This window comes from Arvicanthis niloticus, chromosome 20 (genome assembly GCF_011762505.2).
Source record: "Arvicanthis niloticus isolate mArvNil1 chromosome 20, mArvNil1.pat.X, whole genome shotgun sequence".
NCBI classification, from domain to species: Eukaryota; Metazoa; Chordata; class Mammalia; order Rodentia; family Muridae; genus Arvicanthis; species Arvicanthis niloticus.
Genome location: NC_047677.1, coordinates 43,230,684 through 43,248,705, shown reverse-complemented (window position 1 = coordinate 43,248,705; position 18,022 = coordinate 43,230,684). Strand labels below are relative to the sequence as shown.

At 51.0% G+C, this 18,022-nt stretch overlaps 1 long non-coding RNA gene across 1 annotated transcript; it reads right to left on the bottom strand.

Moving 5' to 3' along the window:
- Positions 1–647: 647 nt before the first annotated feature.
- Positions 648–11,205, bottom strand: LOC143435240 (uncharacterized). Its single transcript, XR_013105368.1, has 3 exons — positions 11,088–11,205; positions 1,905–2,091; positions 648–1,066 (listed from the first exon to the last, which is right to left on the bottom strand). It is a non-coding gene; the product is annotated as an uncharacterized LOC143435240 (long non-coding RNA).
- Between the last annotated feature and the right edge of the window lie 6,817 nt (positions 11,206–18,022).

Below are 18,022 nucleotides of genomic sequence, written 5' to 3'. Positions count from 1 at the left end.
TACTTCCTCCTGGACCACTGATGGGAGGGATGTACATACATGCTCCTCCCCAGCAAGGTTTACTGGTCCTCTTGAACTCAGTGAAATGAACCTGCTTGTTGTCCTTTGTAGACCGGTCTGGCCTGTGGCAGGAAGGCTTTGCCATGGCCCTGTTGCTGGTATACGGCCAACTGAGAACTCGCCGGGGCCCTCCTTCAGGTCATACTTTGATGTCGTTGCAGTTAGCCATTTGAAAATTTCCTAGTGACAGGGAAACATAGGAAGCTGCATGTAACCCTAGAAGACACCCCACCCTGACCCTGGTTAAGACTAGCCCCTGTGATGTCTTCTGTTGCTCTTGTTCGGGGATCCTGAGCTCCTGCAGCAGGGACACCTCTTGCAGTAGACAGAACTGAAGCCTTATGTTGGCCATTAAAAACAAACAAACAAACAAACAAACGAAACTTAAGTTTCAGTAAGACTAGACACTTAATATTCCAGGGTTGGTCAATATCCTGGGAGGCCTACCCTTTTCTAAAGAGAGAAGGAAGAGGAGTGGATAGCGGGGAGCAGAGAAAAGGCTGGAGGAAGGACTAGGAGGAGGGGGGAAACTGCAGACAGGATATATATACATACATATACACATACACATATATATGAGAGATAGCTCAGTGGTCAGAGCATTTATTCGCTGATTAACCAGGAAGACAAGAGTTCAAATCCCAGCATCCACACAGTGACACATGCACACATACGTCTTTAAAACAAGTAAACAATGAGCCAAGTGTGGTGCTGCACACCTTTGATCCAAGCCCTTGGAAGGCAGAGGTAGGGGGATCTTTGTGAGTTCTAGGCCAGCCTGGTCTACAGAGTGAGGTCCAGGTCAGCCAGGGCTACACAGAGAAACCCTGTCTCAGAAAAACCAAACCAACCAAACGAACAAAGCAATTAGTAAAATATGGAGCCAGGCGATTGTCCCCCGGGGCAACTCCATTGTCCTGCAGAAGGACAATGACAACTTCTACAGCAGTGATCCTGGACCTTCACAGGGAGCCATCCATCCAAATCAACCAGAGATGATTTACTCCTAATGGAAAAACACACCATCTGTGAAGGCATCTCATCATCATTGCTATCACCATGACATCATCGCCATCACCCACCATCGCTATCACTATAATCACCATCATCAGCATCATCATCCCCATCCCCACCACCATCATCATCATCCCCATCACTACCATCATCACCCTCATCATCACCATTACCATCATTACATCACCATCATTACAGCACCATCATCCCATCTTCATCTTCATCACTACCATCATCACTATTCTTATCATCAATATCATGGCCATATTGGAATATAATTAAACTTCTGGATTAATCTAACTTGGGGACAGAGGGACACACTGGACAACAGGACAGGAGTGTAGCCAGCATCCTGATTGTGGGAGACACTAAAGGACAAGGACATCACCAGGTTTCTTCCATGGTGCCCGATAGACTAAGGAAGAGGAAACGGAGTCAGGGTTGGAAGGCCTGAGGAAAGGGTGAGTGTGGCTCACAGAGTCGTATCCATGGACTCTGTATGCAAACAGATCGACTTGAAAAAGGCAGCAGACAATCCAGGACTTCAGCAGTCACTGACGGAGCATATGGAAGAATTCACTAATATATTAGGTATGAGAACGGTACTGCGGTTGTGTATTCTAAACGAGCCCTTCTTCCGTACAGCGTTTCCCTGATGAGATGGGGTCAGAGGTTGCTCTTAAAGAAGTCAGGAAGAATTTGGGGATGGGGGTAGGCAGTATGGACCCGCTGTGACAGGCTGTCACGCGCTCTCTGTTCCCTGGGTCTAAAAACCGTATCACGAAAGGTTTCAGAGGTATGGCCAGAAATGCACACAACGAGGAGCAAACCTGAAGTATGCAGCACAGATCGACTCTGCTGCGGTGGCACCGGAAGCCTCCACCTGAGGGGTGTGTCGGGGTGGCAGGGAAACCAGTTTACAATGCTTCAGTTCTAACCTCGGCTTTTTAGAATGCCAACGGTGCCTTCGCCTCACAGCCCGTGTGATAGTTTCGCACATTTCTTCACGTGGCATTCCTTAAAAATAACCGCACGCACACATATTAGGACCGTGGTCTTCACACTGTGTTGCTGGAGGATGGGACAGAGGCTGAGAAGCTGGCTCAGTCTGTGAAGTTCTTGCCTTGTGAGCTCGAAGAACTGAATGAAATCTTTTGAGAGACCATGGGCAAAAAAAGCTGGGTAAACCACTCAGGAGGCAGAGGCAGGCAGATCTCTGTAAATTCGAAGCCGGCCTGGTCTATAGAGGGAGTTTCAGGAGAGTCAGGGCTACACAGAAACACTCCCTCTATAGACCAGGCTGCCTTCGAAAACAAACAAAGAAGGAGCTGGGCATTGAGAAGGTAGTGACAGAAGGGCCCTGGGCTCTAAACAGCTAGCCTGGCCTACTTGGTGATTTCCAGACCAGTGAAAGACCTTGCCACAGAAAACAACAACTAAAAGGAATAGTGCCTATGAAACAACATCCAGGGTTGTTCTCTGGCACGTGCGCATGTGCACATGCACACAGTTACACATATACACACACACACATGCACATACACACACCTACATATGCACACACAGGTGTGCGTGCACACGCATGCACATGCAGACACACATACACGCACACTTTACTTGCACACGCGCGCGTACACACATATACACACTACATGCACACGGGCGCACAAATGCATGCGCATACGCTCATGCACACACAGGTGAGTTGTGCGTGTACGCACATGCACACCCACACCCACACATGTATGTACAGACACATGCACACTTGCACGCATGCACATACTCACACACACACACAAACATGCATACACGCCTGCAGCATGTTACAAAGCTTGGGCACCACCTTTCTCAAGATTCCCAAACTGTCACGGCCGAGTGGCACTCCACGCTCTGCCCTTGTGAGGCTGCAGTCACAATGTCTGGGCCACAAAGCAGGCAGCCAGCTGAGCGCCTGCCACACCACACCATCATCTGAGCTCCTCAGAAACTGGCATCTTCCTGGAGCTACTCACTTGGCCTTGGGGTCCCGGGCATGGCTTCCCTGAGAGAACAGAAACACCAGGGTTATACCATGAGTCTCCCTTGATCAACCAAAGAAACTGGAGCCTAACGCCCGTCAACTGTGTGGTTGAGCAAAACCAGGAAGGTGTTAGTGTCTTCCCACAGGGGTCCCCAGTTATCTGCAGTGAGATCTTGTCCCAGCTGAGGCTCACTAGGGACCCCCTCCCCTCCACTGCAGCATTCTTGAACACCCTTGCTCTGGTGTGACTTGTCAGTCATGAAGGCTGGCAGCAGTCAGTCTGGAATATCTAGACACATTGGAGAGCATCCCTAGGTTGCTCCTACCTGACTGGCAGGTGGTGGTTGCATCTTCTATTGTGAGTTCTTGGATGGCTGTGACACCGCTCTGAAACTAAGAGAGTGGACTTGCATTTTATTAACCATGGGCCTGTGAGTGACGTCTCCCCCACCCTGGTCTGGTAGCCCCACCACATTGCAGGGGTCGATCTCATTTGATTTAGTTTGTCTCTGGCAAGAACACACTCTACTTCGAGGATGGTCAGGTGGCTAGGCAAGGCCATGGCTATCCAGCGAAGGACTCCCAACTCCTGGGTGGTTGGTCAGGCGGAGCTGGGCACACCCCGTGGTTTCCACCCTGGGCTAAAATTTCCTTGCAGCTGCCAGGTCTGCTCCCATGGCTCAGGAGGAAACTAGGCGGTCAACACACACTTCAGGGCCCTGGGACATTCCAGAGTTCTGGGTACAGCAGGCCTGATTGCTCCCGGGGGCCAGAACACACACTGACCGCACCTTGACCTCAGCATGGCTCCCTGAAGGCACTTGGCCACCTTTATTAGCCAAATTCATCACGACTAAAAACTCTCAAGAGTCCCAAGAGAACTCCTTTATTTTCAAAACACACAGTTCAGGGCTTGGCTCCAGGTGCCTCAGCCCCTAGGAGTCCCCATGCCTGCACTTGACCCTAGAAAGGGTGTGGGGGGGGAGGGAAGAAAAGCCACTGGGTAGGACCAGAACGCACACTGGGTCCAGAACACGGGGTGTGTGGACCTTGGGGGTGTGGAACACCATCTTCCTGTAAGCCCTGTTACTGGACCCTTCCATCAGAAGGATTCCATGTGGCTAATACCACAATCTGACCACATCCCACTGGGCAACAGACACAGACAAAGTCGTATGCAGCTTCCCCTCTCCTGCTCTAAACAAGGTCCTCCTCAGCTCCCGGCCATAGCTGCATGACCCTTCTGCCTTTTTGCCAGTGTTCAGGTTTGCTGAGGAACTGTTTCCTTTCTCACGGCACGCTGCGGTCCACGCTGCATCTCCTGGGTGGTGGGCTTTAAACAGCTCTGGGAGTTGATATGGTTCTGAATAAAAGCAGTGTGGTCTAATTATCAGCTCCAGAAACCATCATTACCTGCCAACATCTGCTTAGTTTCCATGGTGACAAGAGCATCATCAACAATCCCAAGTCCTCAGTCAGATGTCCTGGGACAAACTGCATGGGCACCCACTAAAGCCACTTTGCTCAGAGCTGGTGCTTACAACAGGCAGCCATCTGGGAGTGACATTGCTGAGCAGGGGACAGGTAGATACCCCTTAGCAGCAGTGGCAGGTGGGCATCTTGAGCCTGTTAGAAGATGCTACACTGAACTCTACACATGGTGTGCCCGTGTGTGTTTTCTAGAAGTGGTCCTTCTTTTCTTGTTCCAAGTCCCCTTTGCCATAAAAGCCATGGAGCCACAAAAAGACATGCAACAAATTACATGCCCAAGGTCCTGGATTCCATTCTTGGCATCACAAGAAAAGAAAAAAAAAGAGAGAGAGAAATTTCAACTTATGTCAATAGGTGAAACATGCCAGGCACAAATGGCACCAACCATATGATCCTCACTACATGACATCCTGGAAATGGTTAGACGGTGAGGGTCAGCTCCTGCTAACTGTCACCTTGATGGAATCTAGAACCACCCGGGAGATGGGCTCCAGTCATGCCTAGGGGTGGCCATTTTGATTATGTTATCCGAGGTGGCCTGGATAGAAAAAGGAATCTGGGTGGCAGCATCACTCTGTGTATCCTCATTGTGGAAGTCACATGACCAACTGCTTCAAGTTCCTGTCGCCTCAACCTTCCTGACACGATTGATGTCCCCTTGAACTATGGGCCAAAACCAAGTTTTTCCTTCTTCAAGCCCCCCCCCACCCCCAGCCTTTTTTATCACATGATCGAGAAAAGAAACTCCGACATGGTGGTTTTCAGGGTTAGGGAAAGACAGAGAGGCCGGCAGAGGTTAGATACTGGTGAAATGCCTCAGCAGTGGGTGCATGTCACTTCATCCCTGTCCAAATTCACAGGCTGTAAAAGACCAAGAGTGGACTCGGAGCTACAATGTAACAATGGTTACATTGCGAATCGTTGTTCAAGAACGAGGCAAACGCCTTACCTAAAGCAAGGCTCAAAGGGGTTGTGAGCAGGACACACGGCAACTCTCTTCCCGTCTTCCTAATCTTTCTTTAATTCTAAAATCCCTTACAGGTCTACAGCCTTAAAGAGAAACCAGAGAGAAAAGATTAAATATAAGCATTAAAGACAAAACAAAATGCAGAGGTCTGAAGATAGTAGTCACCTTTGACAAAAAAAAAAAAATTGAAGATTTTTATTCTAGATGTCCATGGCTAGGGGAAACCCCTCAGGGATGGAATCAAGTAAGGACATTGACACAGGAAAGGACCCAAAGATAATTCACTACCAGATACATGAGAGGATACTCTGAGAGTATCTGAGGTACCTTTAGGGGTGAAGGAAGAGAAACAGCAGTCATGGTATGCCTACGTCTCTGTGGATACTTTGACGCTAGATGTAAAAACTCTTTGAAACATAATGAGCCAGCAAGACAGCACTCCATGCTAGCTTTTGGTGTTTGCAGATACAGCTGTCACTTTCTGACCTGACAGAGCATCTGAGAAATAACTTATGGAGAAAGGGGTCTTGGGGGGCTCAAGGATTCAGAGATTTGCACCCAGGTCAGCTGACTTAGATGCTTCTGAGCCTGTGAGTGGGAAGGCAAGATATCATGGCAAGGAAGGAACAAGTCTGGAAGAAAGAAACCCACCTCAGAGCAGACAGGAAGGAGAGCGAGGAACGAACCCCGGGCAAGGTAGAACCTTCTAGGGGAGACCCACAATGATGTACATCCTCCAACCTGGTCCCCTCTGAGTCGGCCAGTTGGAGCTCTCATGATCATTTACCTTCTAGAAGCATATCACTGCCAGCCAGTCTTCACCACATGACTGATTTCTGAGGACACTTCCTATTCCAGGGCATGATGCCGCATCCCTGATCCTCAAAGCCTCATGCTTATCCTCATGAGGGATGCATCTGGTCTATCTTGCCTGGGGCTATCTCTGCTTACTGCCTGTGACTTTCCTCAGCAGATACACCATGTTCCTAGCATCCATAACTCTCTGGAGTGGTCACTACAGCACCCTTACAGCTCCAAGCACAACTCTCTGGGAGATTCCAACCCCCACAGGGACTCTGTGCCACACGCAGGTCTTCCCAGGCCTCCCTGTGACGGTTCAGCGGAAGCATCCATGACCCCACACCTCCTTGCATTCCGAATGTTTGCAAAACCAGCACCAGTGGGTAACACCAAGCCCTGCCATTAACATGAGCAACAGTGAGGCCCCCTTGGGCTCATGATCCGATTGCTTTCCTAAGGCCCATCAGCTAGAAGCCAAGCCTTCAACACAAGCCTTGGGGTGAGGTGTTTCACATCTGGACTATAGCAGTTAGACACATGCACATACACACACTCACACACACACACACCCACATGCACACACACTCATGCACATACACACTCACATGCACACACACTCACGCACATACACACTCATATGCACACACACTCACACATACACATATATACACTCACATGCACACACACAGTCACATACACACACTCATACACATACACACTCACATGCACACACACTCACGCATACACATATATACACTCACATGCACACACACAGTCACATACATAGTCACATACACACACATTCACATACACACACTCACACACATACACACTCACATGCACACACACGCATACACATATATACACTCACATGCACACACACAGTCACATACACACACATTCACATACACATGCTCACATACATATACACTTGCACACACATACACACACTCACATAATCACATACACAGTCAATACACACAGTCACATACACACATTCACATACACACACACATATATACTCACATGCACACAGTTACATATACACATACACACATGCACATATATATAGACACATGCACATATATACACACATACACACATATACACACACATGCACACACACATATACACACATACACACATACACATACTCACATACACAGATACACATATACACACATGCACACACACAAACACACACACTCATATACAAACACATATACATACACATTCACATACACGTGCTCACACACATACACATACACACATACACACACAGTCACATACACATACACACATTCACATACACACACTCATACACATACACATACACATACAGTCACATACACTCACACATACACACATATACACTCACATGCACACAGTCACATGCATGCATACACATATGCATATATATATGCACCCATGCACACACACATACACACACTCACATACACATGCACACACACACTCACATACATGTACACACATATACACGCATGCACACGAACACATATACACACTCACATACACACATACACACTCACATGACCACACACATACACACAAGTACATACACACTCACACACACACTTACACACACATGCACATATATACACACACTCCCATACTCCCACACACACATACACACACACACACATACATGCACGCACACACATGCACGCACACACATACACAAACATACATATACTCATATATATACATACACACATGCACACACATGTACACACACACACCTCTGACAGGTCTGAGTGTGTTTTTTTACACTTATTTAAAGAGATACTGAGATGAGCACAAAGGTCAAGGCTAGTCTTTAAGAAACCACTAAAAAGATGACAGGAAAAGGAGACTTAGGCCAATAGGGAAGACGAGAAAATATTTAAACAAGGAAGCAGGGCGAAACTGAAGCAGTGGACCTGAGTCCGCTGTGCAGTGATTACGTACGGGGTGAGGGGTCTAAATCCAATGAGTTCGGAATGTTGGCCGAGGCTGTTGCCAAGACATTCAAGGACCTCAAGGACTGACCAATGGTTACGTATCAATACACAGAGAAGAAAACAGAAGGATCCCAAGCCGAGTCTGCCAGGAGGGGCCAGAGTACCAGGCTCCAGCATCAAGCTGGTGGGCACATACGGCACCTGAGCCTGCGTCCCAGGATGAGTACTCGGAGCTGGACTTCAGCACCCAGGAAAACAGGAAGGAGCTGTTTGAGGACAAACAGGCCTCCTGGTCACACACCACAGGGACTGGTTCTTAGCGTCCCACACCCCTCCATGGTGGCTGAGATAAGGGGTGCCTTTCAGAGTCTGCTCAACTGGCTCCATGGTCCCCCTGAGTGACTCCTGCTTTTTTTGAGTTATTTTTGGGACTTCTGAGAGCATTCCTCAGATAGCCACCTGTGGGAGATAAGTGTTTCCAGGCTCCCATCCAGCCCCGGAAGGGAGCGTGTGGGAGGCTCCTGCTGGGGTCCCCCGCCTCTGTGTGCCTGAGCACCTTCTCCACTCCAAGGCCTCCTGCTGACTGGGCTGGGTGAGTTGAAAGTGTTAGTTAGGGTCACCCTTGGCCACCACTCCAGCTAAAACTCTACCCTAAGAGAACTATAAAGCACCTGGTATGCACCTCACCTTCACCAGGGCCCCAGAGAAGGGGCGGGACATGGAGCATCTGATGACAGCATCTGGGCCAGTATAGATGGCCAGGCTGGGTTAGACAAGCCCCATGTCTAGAAGATTGGCTTAAAGAGACAGGTGCTTTTAGGCTTCTGCTAAGGCTGAGGTCAGTGCCTACCAGAACACAAAGGCAAACAACACACCCTCCTTGGGGTCCCAGTTTCTTCCTGATCAGAATAGCGGCTGAACGGTTGGAGTCTGGGGTCCTGTAAGGTAGCCAGGGGGGATCCATGAGGATGGGGCCTTGTGGTAGAGAATGAGGATGCCTAAAGGTGTCAAAAGGATAGGAACTAAGCCTGTAAGTTTTCACAGAGATTGCAAGCTGCTGCCGCCGCCTCCTCTTCCTCCTTCTCTTCCTCCTCTTCCTCCTCTTCCTCCTCTTCCTCCTCTTCCTCCTCTTCCTCCTCTTCCTCCTCCTTCTTCTTCTCCTCCTCCTCTTCCTCCTCCTCCTCCTTCTTCTTCTCCTCCTCTTCTTCCTCCTCTTCCTCCTCCTCCTTCTTCTCCTCCTCCTCTTCCTCCTCTTCCTCCTCCTCCTCCTTCTCCTCCTCCTCTTCCTCCTCCTCCTCCTTCTTCTTCTTCTCCTCCTCTTCCTCCTCCTCCTCCTCCTTCTCCTCCTCCTCTTCCTCCTCCTCCTCCTTCTCCTTCTTCTTCTCCTCCTCCTCTTCCTCCTCTTCCTCCTCCTCCTCCTTCTCCTCCTCCTCTTCCTCCTCCTCCTCCTTCTTCTTCTCCTCCTCCTCTTCCTCCTTCTCCTCCTCCTCCTTTTCCTCCTCCTCTTCCTCCTCCTTCTTCTTCTTCTCCTCCTCTTCCTCCTCCTCCTCCTCCTTCTCCTCCTCCTCTTCCTCCTCCTCCTCCTTCTTCTTCTTCTCCTCCTCTTCCTCCTCCTCCTCCTTCTTCTCCTCCTCCTCTTCCTCCTCCTCCTCCTTCTCCTTCTTCTTCTCCTCCTCCTCTTCCTCCTTCTCCCTCCTCCTCCTTTTCTTCTTTCTCCTCATCCTCTTTTTTTCTTCTTTCTCCCCCTCTTCCTCTTCCCTTTACTCCTCCTCCTCCCCCTCCTCCCTCTTCCTCCTCTTCCCTCTCCTCCTCCTCCTCCTCCTCCTCCTCCTCCCCCTCTTCTTCTTCATTTGCTTCCCTCCCCACTCCAGCTCTGTTCTGAGCAGCACTGGGTTTGCTCACAGGAACAGCCAGGACATCCCAGGTAGGGGGACCTTCCCATGCCAGAGATGTCCCATAAAACCCATAAATGTCAGCTCATCTGGTGTGATGGTTTGTATATGCTTGGCCCAGGGAGTGGCACTATTACATGGTGTGGCCCTGTTAGAATAGGTGTGTCTCTGTAGGTGTGGGCTTTGGAACCCTCATCTTAGCTGCCTGGAAGCCAGTATTCTGCAAGCAGCCTTCAGATGAAGATGTAGAACTCTCAGATCCTCCTGTACCATGTCTGACTGGATGCTGCCATGCTCCCGCCTTGATGATAATGGACTGAACCTCTGAACCTGTAAGCCAGCCCCAATGAAATGTTGTCCTTATAAGAGTTGTCTTGGTCATGGTGTCTGTTCACAGCAGTAAAACCCTAAGACATCTGGAAAGGGGGCCTTTGCAGATGGGTGAGAGACTGTCGTGGCTTCCCATACTGGAATACCCTGGACTCAAAATCTAAGGATGAGTTTTTAGAGGAAAAGGGTCAAGAGAGGCAAAGACTGGGAGGAGGATTGTGACCAAGAGTCCAGAACTTGGAGCTGGGTTGCCGTACAGCCTCATGTAGCCTGGTGTCCTTCTGAGGCCACCAAGTCAGTTGGAGGGGCCAGAAAGGACAAGGACCAGCCTTTCCTCTCTGCAGGGCTGCAGGACAAGCTTTTCCCAGCCAATTGGACCTGGTATGAGACAGGACAGCAGTGTGGAAGCATCGGCCACAGCAACGTGACACAACAAATCCTTGCGGCTCAGACCCTCAGCCTGTGACCAGCCCGTCCCCTGCAGGCTGCACTGACTACCAGCCTCTGCCATCTACCTATCCATTTGTGTACCTGCCCAACTGTTCTCTCACCTGGTGCCTGCCCTGTCTGTCCCTTTCTTGGCAATGACAGCGTGGCCCTTCACCACTTTCTGGAATGTGTTTGTCCATCCGGGCTTCCTGCCCCATGCGGGGTTGTTTTGACTTGCGTGGGGCTTTCCGCCTTTGCCCCGGTTATATAAGGAGCTTTATGTAACTACTGGACTCGCTGAGCCAGGGAGGGAGGGAATGGTAGGAGAAGCTGGGGCTGGCCACAGCCACGCCACCTCTCCAGGTGTTGTCTAAAGTTTCCAGTTGCTTGGCTGGCTTGGTGCCATAAGGACAGATTCCCCTCCTCCCCCCCCAACCCTCCCCCACTACGATCCAACTCCTTGCCCAGTGCTTATAGTATTAGGAACCAAAGATAAATAGTGGTCAGGCAAGGAAACAGGCCCTCCTCCTCCTCTCTGGATGGCAGTGGCCTCAGGTGCCCAAAAGACTCATGGGTAAAGGGGAGGCTGACAGACAGCTGGAACACAGACAGCACATAATTGCTAGAGTGGCTCCCCTATCCCCAGGACAGACCTGGGTTAGGGATCAAGATTATATAGTGAAGACCCCTACCCCTGGCCCTTAGGAAGGAAAGAAGTAAGGAAGGGCAGGACCAGGTCACCCTGTCAGAGCTTCAGAGACTAAGTCGACACACTTCTTGTCAGTCGCCACATAGGGACAGGAGGGAAACTGGGCCACTTCTCCAATTGTCTGTCAGATGCTCCGAGGGAATTAACAAGAGGTCCTTAGAGAGCAGAGAGTCCACATGTATGTTCCCAACAGTGAAAACCAAGGGACCTGTGGTGCCTGTCCCCTAGCTAGGGCTGGCTGCTCATACCCAAGGCCTAGCTGCAGAAGCTCGGGAAACACTGCTGAGGCAGAGTGAGAGGACTGTGCCCAGCTTCCCTGGACTCCTCCCGGTGATAGCCACTGCAGGGTGGGCCTTGATGGTTGCAGAGCCACCCCAGAAGGGCATCGATAGAGTGTCTGTGGCTCACAGTCCTCGAACATGGATCTCTGAGCACCCGCAGGGGCCCAGGCTCTGCAGGACCCAGCAGCCTAGACATCTAGACCTAGGCTTGCAAGTGACCCCCAGGGAAAGCCTCCTCTTTTCCTATCCCCATGGGATTCACAGGCCTGCCTCGTAAGGTCAGGACATCGGAGAGTACAGCCACAGGACTAGGCTAGCCAATTGTCCCTGTCCCAGGCGGCCAGGCTCTGACGTGCTCCTCTGGGTTTGGAGTCAAGGCCTGTGTTTGTTCCCTTGCACCAGGAAGCGAGGGCTTTCCTTCCTGAAGCTTGAGAGGCCACGTTCCTTTTCACTCCCCAAAGAGGAAGCCTTCTCTGTCCTCGGGCCAGATATGCCGAGCGCTGACTTCATGGCCTGAGACGGGTGCACAGGAAGCCGTCTTACCTAAGAAGCCCTGGAGGAAGCCTCCACAGGCCCCACAGGCCCCACAGGAAGCACAGCCACGTCACCTTCTCCAGCAGGAAGGCTGATCTCTGCCTAGCTGCATCCTACCTGACATGGCATCTGCCCAGCCCCCAGCCCCTTAGAAGTTCCCTTTTTGGTCTCCTGAGCACACTTGTGAGTTTACAAGGGGGCAGAGAGGGCCCCGGAGATCAGAACCAGTCTACCCCCTACCCCTCAGTACACACTTACATAGTCTCTCAGTGTGACCCCTGGGGCTCTGACACATGGCCTTTGGTCCCAGGTTGGACAGGATCCTAACAGTGATGATACTGCTGTCAAGGACACTGGGAGCTGGTGGCCAAGAGCTGACCAGCAGCAGAAGGACCAGGAGGAAGGGATACAGAAGCCAGAACACTAATTGGGAAAGCCACCGGGCATCCTGGGGACAGGCATCCTGTGGGGTGTCACTGGGCTCAGGACAGAAATCACTGAGGCTACAATGATACTAGATGTAAGGGAGGTGGAGAAAGAGCATGGGTGTCCTTACCAGGGACTGAGCCACACTGCCTGTATTCTCCTTCTGGAAGGGAACTCCAAACAGCTCACCGTCATGTCCACAATGGGGAGCATTCTCCCCAAAAAGAAGTTGGGGAGCCGGGGGAGAGGACTGGCTTGGGGGGCCACAATGCATGCTGTGGACGTGTGAGGGCCAAAGTTCTCCCCACCAGAACCAGTACAAAAGCTGGACGTGTGTGATGGCCACCTGTATGTCCTAGCACTCGGGCGGCAGAAACGGGGAGTGACCTAGAGCAAGACAGCTAGCTAGACCAGCTGACTGGCGAGCTCTGGGAGAGTCTCTGTCTCACTGTATAAACTAGAGTGCCTGAGGAAGACACCGGCTGGTGTCATCTTTGGACTCCATCCCATACATCTGTGCCCATGTACACAAGTTCCCTCAAGATCTTAGGTGAAAAATCTCACGGTTGACCTAGAAGGGCTGTCTTCAGTGGTTACACGGCACTGTGGTGGCATTGAAGGGGACATTAATTTGCCACCTGTATCTAAAGGGATTCTAGATGTTTGACCCTGCACTGGAGAGAGGTGAAGTAGCCTCGGCTTTGTAGCTACCTGTGATGGGGAATGTGATGGGGAAGTAGCCTCGGCTTTGTAGCTACCTGTGATGCTCAGGAATGTTCTAGACCCCTGCCGGGGTCTAGCACCCTCATGCCCAGAGACACCAGGCAAGTTTATTTGCATGGATACAAGAACATGGGTCTGCTGTTGAAAACTGTCTTTGCCGAAGCCCCTGCCTCCTGGTCTCATCCTCTGGAAGTTGGTGTCTGTACACCAAGGAGTGTGTGTACGGTGTGTACAGTGACCGTGTTATAGTCTCTCTCACACCTGTGACGTCATTCAGCCCTTGGAGTCAAGATGCATGAACTCTGAAGCCAGATGCCACTCTAGAAATAAACACGGACACCATGGGGGCCTGGGAGACACAAAGGCATCTCCAGCTGCTGGGCCATGAATGTGGTAGAATGGGGGTTTCCCCCTTGGCCCCTCATTTCTGGAAGAACTGGGAGAAGGAAACACTATTTTACCAACTAGGAGCCTCTGTCAAGAAGACAGAAGCCTCTGTCTGTGCCAAGGAGAGCATGACTGGAATGACCAGGTAAGGGCAGCTGTGGCCACGTAAGGATCACAGCACAGGCTGGAGGCATAAGCCCTTGGGAGGAGGTGTGGTGTCGCTTCAGGAATGAGCAGTCTGGAGGAGGCCTCTGGGGCCTCAGCTGCCCTCTCTGGATGCAGATGGACACAAGAGATGGGGACTCACAATGAGCAAGCAGCACACAGTAGGCAGTCAAGATGGGCGAGCCTGGGGCTCAGGTTTCTTTATTCGTGATGATGGAGAACTGACTCTCTTTGGAAGTATTACCAAATGCTATGGAGAAGCTCAAAGCCCTGTCCCTCCCCTGTGTAGACCAGGACTTACCTTGGGAGCCAGAGTAGCCAGCTTTGGCTCCAGCCCCAGAGTGAAGAGCTGTTCAGGGATGGTAAACTGAGGGACGGAAGGGGCCACAGGGCTCAAAGTGGCAGCTGCCCAACGACCTCTCCCTGCCCACACAGGTTTTGGCCCACAGGAGAACCCTCCCTGAGTGGAAGATGGTGTCTTCCTGTGTCCTCACATGGTGCAAGGCTGTGGGGTACCCTGATGTCTCTCCTACAAGGGCTCTAACCCCACGGACATAAGCTCCATCTTCATGACCTTACCATGCCCCATGCCCACCTCTGACCGCCTTCAACTTGGGGTGAGGGTTTATTTCAATACATGAATTTGGGGGGGGCGGGTACACGGGCATTCAGATCTGTAGCTCTGTGCTTACCGATCCCCCACAGCAAACCTTGTGTCCCCACCTGACTACTCACAGGGACAGAAAGGATTTTAGAACCTGGAAGGAAGCCAAGCTCAGAGGTCCAGCTTAGCTCTTCAAATCTTGTGGGCCTGTTGAGAGCAGGTGTTGCTCACTAAACGGCCAACAGCAACGGGTGCCCCCCGTAGACCCAAATCCCAACATAACTCGGTGCCTGTCTGGCATTCGGTGCCCATTGTTAATCCACCTCTGCACCTGCCACTGGCATATGCACAGCCCCATCTGGCCCCATCCTCTGGAGCGGCTACCCCTACTCCCTACACAGGCAGTCTCTTCCTGGACATACCCGGCAGACCTGGGCATGGAACTTGAAATTGGCAAGATCAACATGGCTTTTCGGAGAGCCCTGACCTTATCCGGGCTGGTTGCTGCCAGGCTGGCTCTAGTTCCTGCGGCTTCTGCCAGATGAACCCTTGCACCTCTGGGCCACTGAAGCCAATATTCCACAGATAACACCAATGCCACACCGGGGACATCCTTTCTCTTCTTGTCTCCCCTCCCCTCCCCTCCCCTCCCCTCCCCTCCCCTCCCCTCCCCTCCCCTCCCCTCCCCTCCCCTCTCCTCTCCTCTTCTCTCCTGTTCTCCTCCTATCTGTACCTTACCTACTGGTCCTTGAAACCCTCTGCAGCCAGATGGCTTAGCTGGCTCACCAGCCCAGGGGAGCCTTATCAGAACTGCCCACCAGAACCACAGGAGGGGGCATGGCAGGGCTCTGCCTGTCTTCCCAGCCTCTATAGGCTTCAGGCCTTCCCCTGTATGTGGGGATGTTCACTGCAGTGGGCTCTTGCACACAGAACACATATTGTCAGGAGGCCCGATGAGTTTCTTCCCGGAAGACGTTTTGACATACACTAAATTCAGGAGCTTAAGCCTAGCAGAAGCACGGATGAACCAGAGTTCAGACATCAGAACTAGATGTCACACTGAAGACCCCCAAACTCCAGAGACCCTTCTTCAAGTCTCAGGAAATCGCGACCACCCAAAAATCACAAGAAACCATACCTGGATGCAATCAGCAGAGGTTTATTGGGGAGAGTTGGCTAGCCAAAAGGTCAAAACTGCTTGTCCACGCAGGAACAGAATTTTGGCAAAAGGCCAGCAAGCTGAGGGGCTTTTCTTATAGCACAGGGTGGGGAAAAGGGGGAATTTTTGCGCAGTTACACATGATTGGTTGCATTTTACAAATTTTGAACATCAGCAGGCTGTAACACCGGGAAAACCTCAGGGGGCGGGGGGTAACCAAGAACAGTGGAAAGTTAGCTAGTTCTTGAAACTACCCAGATGACTTGCATCCCTTTCTGTGGTCAGGAATGTGTCCTCCCCACCCACAGGTGGGTCCCCCTCCCTGAGGCCTGAGGAATGCTGCTCTTCCCTGAATGTATCCAAGGCAGTGACAGTAAAGGCCTGAAATCTTACATCCAGTTCTGCTTTCTGGAACCTGCACTCTTTCTGCTCAGGTCTAAGGGCAAAGAAAAAGCCTTCATATATTTCACAAAATGGTCTTTATAATTTTTCACTCTACAACACAGGCTCAGGGACCCTTCTTGAGCTCTTCTTCCTCAGGAAATGTCCCCCAGGCTCCTCAAGCACAGCCAATCCCAAACCCTGACCATCTCCTCGGTGGGACCTTTTCCACTGAATTCTTCTCAGGTAGACTCCTAAGAGAGGCTTAGCGTCTCAGGTCTCCACCGTCACCAGTCCATGGCAACGCTGGTAAACAACCCCCACCCCCACCCCCAGTGTGCCGGACTCACAGCTTTCTAATCACATTAAGACTTTCCCTTGTGCTCCTTGCTGCTGGTGGCAGGTGACTGGGCTCAATGTTCGCCCAGCATGGCGGCCATGACAGAAACACGGACGCACAGTCCGTCATTCAGGGCAGCCTTTAACTCACATTTTACATTCAGAACTCTTCATGTGGGCAGCAATGATTAAACAATGGCTCGATATATACCCATGCCTGAACTCCCAACACTCAGTTCAGTTATCACTTGTGTATCCATAACTCCAGCCATTTATGCTTCCGGCCATCGACCCATCCATCTATCCTGCTACCCACCCATCCTCCACACATCCATCCATCCATCCATCCATCCCTCATCCATTCATCCCTCTATCCATCTGTCATCCCTCCCTCTGTCCATCCATCCATCCATCCATCCCTCTATTCATCCATCCACTCATACTCATCCTTCTATTTATTCGTCCCTCCATCCACCCATCCATCATCCATCCACCTAGCATCTATCCATCCCTCTACTCTTCTGTCTTAGTCAGGCTTTCTATTCCTGCACAAAACATCCTGACCAAGAAGCAAGTTGGGGAGGAAAGGGTTAATTCAGCTTACACTTCCACACTGCTGTTCATCACCAAAGGAGGTCAGGACTGGAACTCACACAGGTCAGGAAGCAGGAGCTGATGCAGAGGCCGTGGAGGGGGTGCTACTTACTGGCTTGTTCAGCTTGCCTTCTTATAGGACCCAGGACCACCAGCCCAGGGATGGCACCACCCACAATGGGCCCTCCCACCCTTGATCACTAATTGAGAAAGTGCCTTACAGCTGGATCTCATGGAGGCATTTCCTCAAGGGAGGCTCCTTTCTCTGTGATAACTGCAGCTTGTGTCAAGTTGACACACAAAAGTAGCCAGGACATCTTCCAACCACCTGACTTTTGGTGCAAGGTCACTAAGAGATAATGAGAGCAGTCATGTCCACTAACAGAAGAGACAGGAAACTAACTATAGCATGTTCTTGCATAGGACACCATGAGCCATTTAAGAGTGAGGTACAACCAGTCACAATAGTGAACCTCTATAATCCCAGCACTCAAGAGGTTGAGGCACGAAGATACCAAGTCCGAGGTTTAGCCTGGGCTACACAGCAAGCTCTTGTCTCAAAGTGTGTATTTGTGCGAGTCGGGGATGGGGGGGTGGGCATTCCCAAGACAAATCCCCAAGACTCAAGGGGATATGACGGGGGAGATTTGTCCATGATGAGACGAAGCTGCCATTGCTGTGAGTTAATGCTTGAGCCACGTGTTGACATTCATATTGTGTTTATAACAAGCTATATCTACAATGAGGTCTGAGTC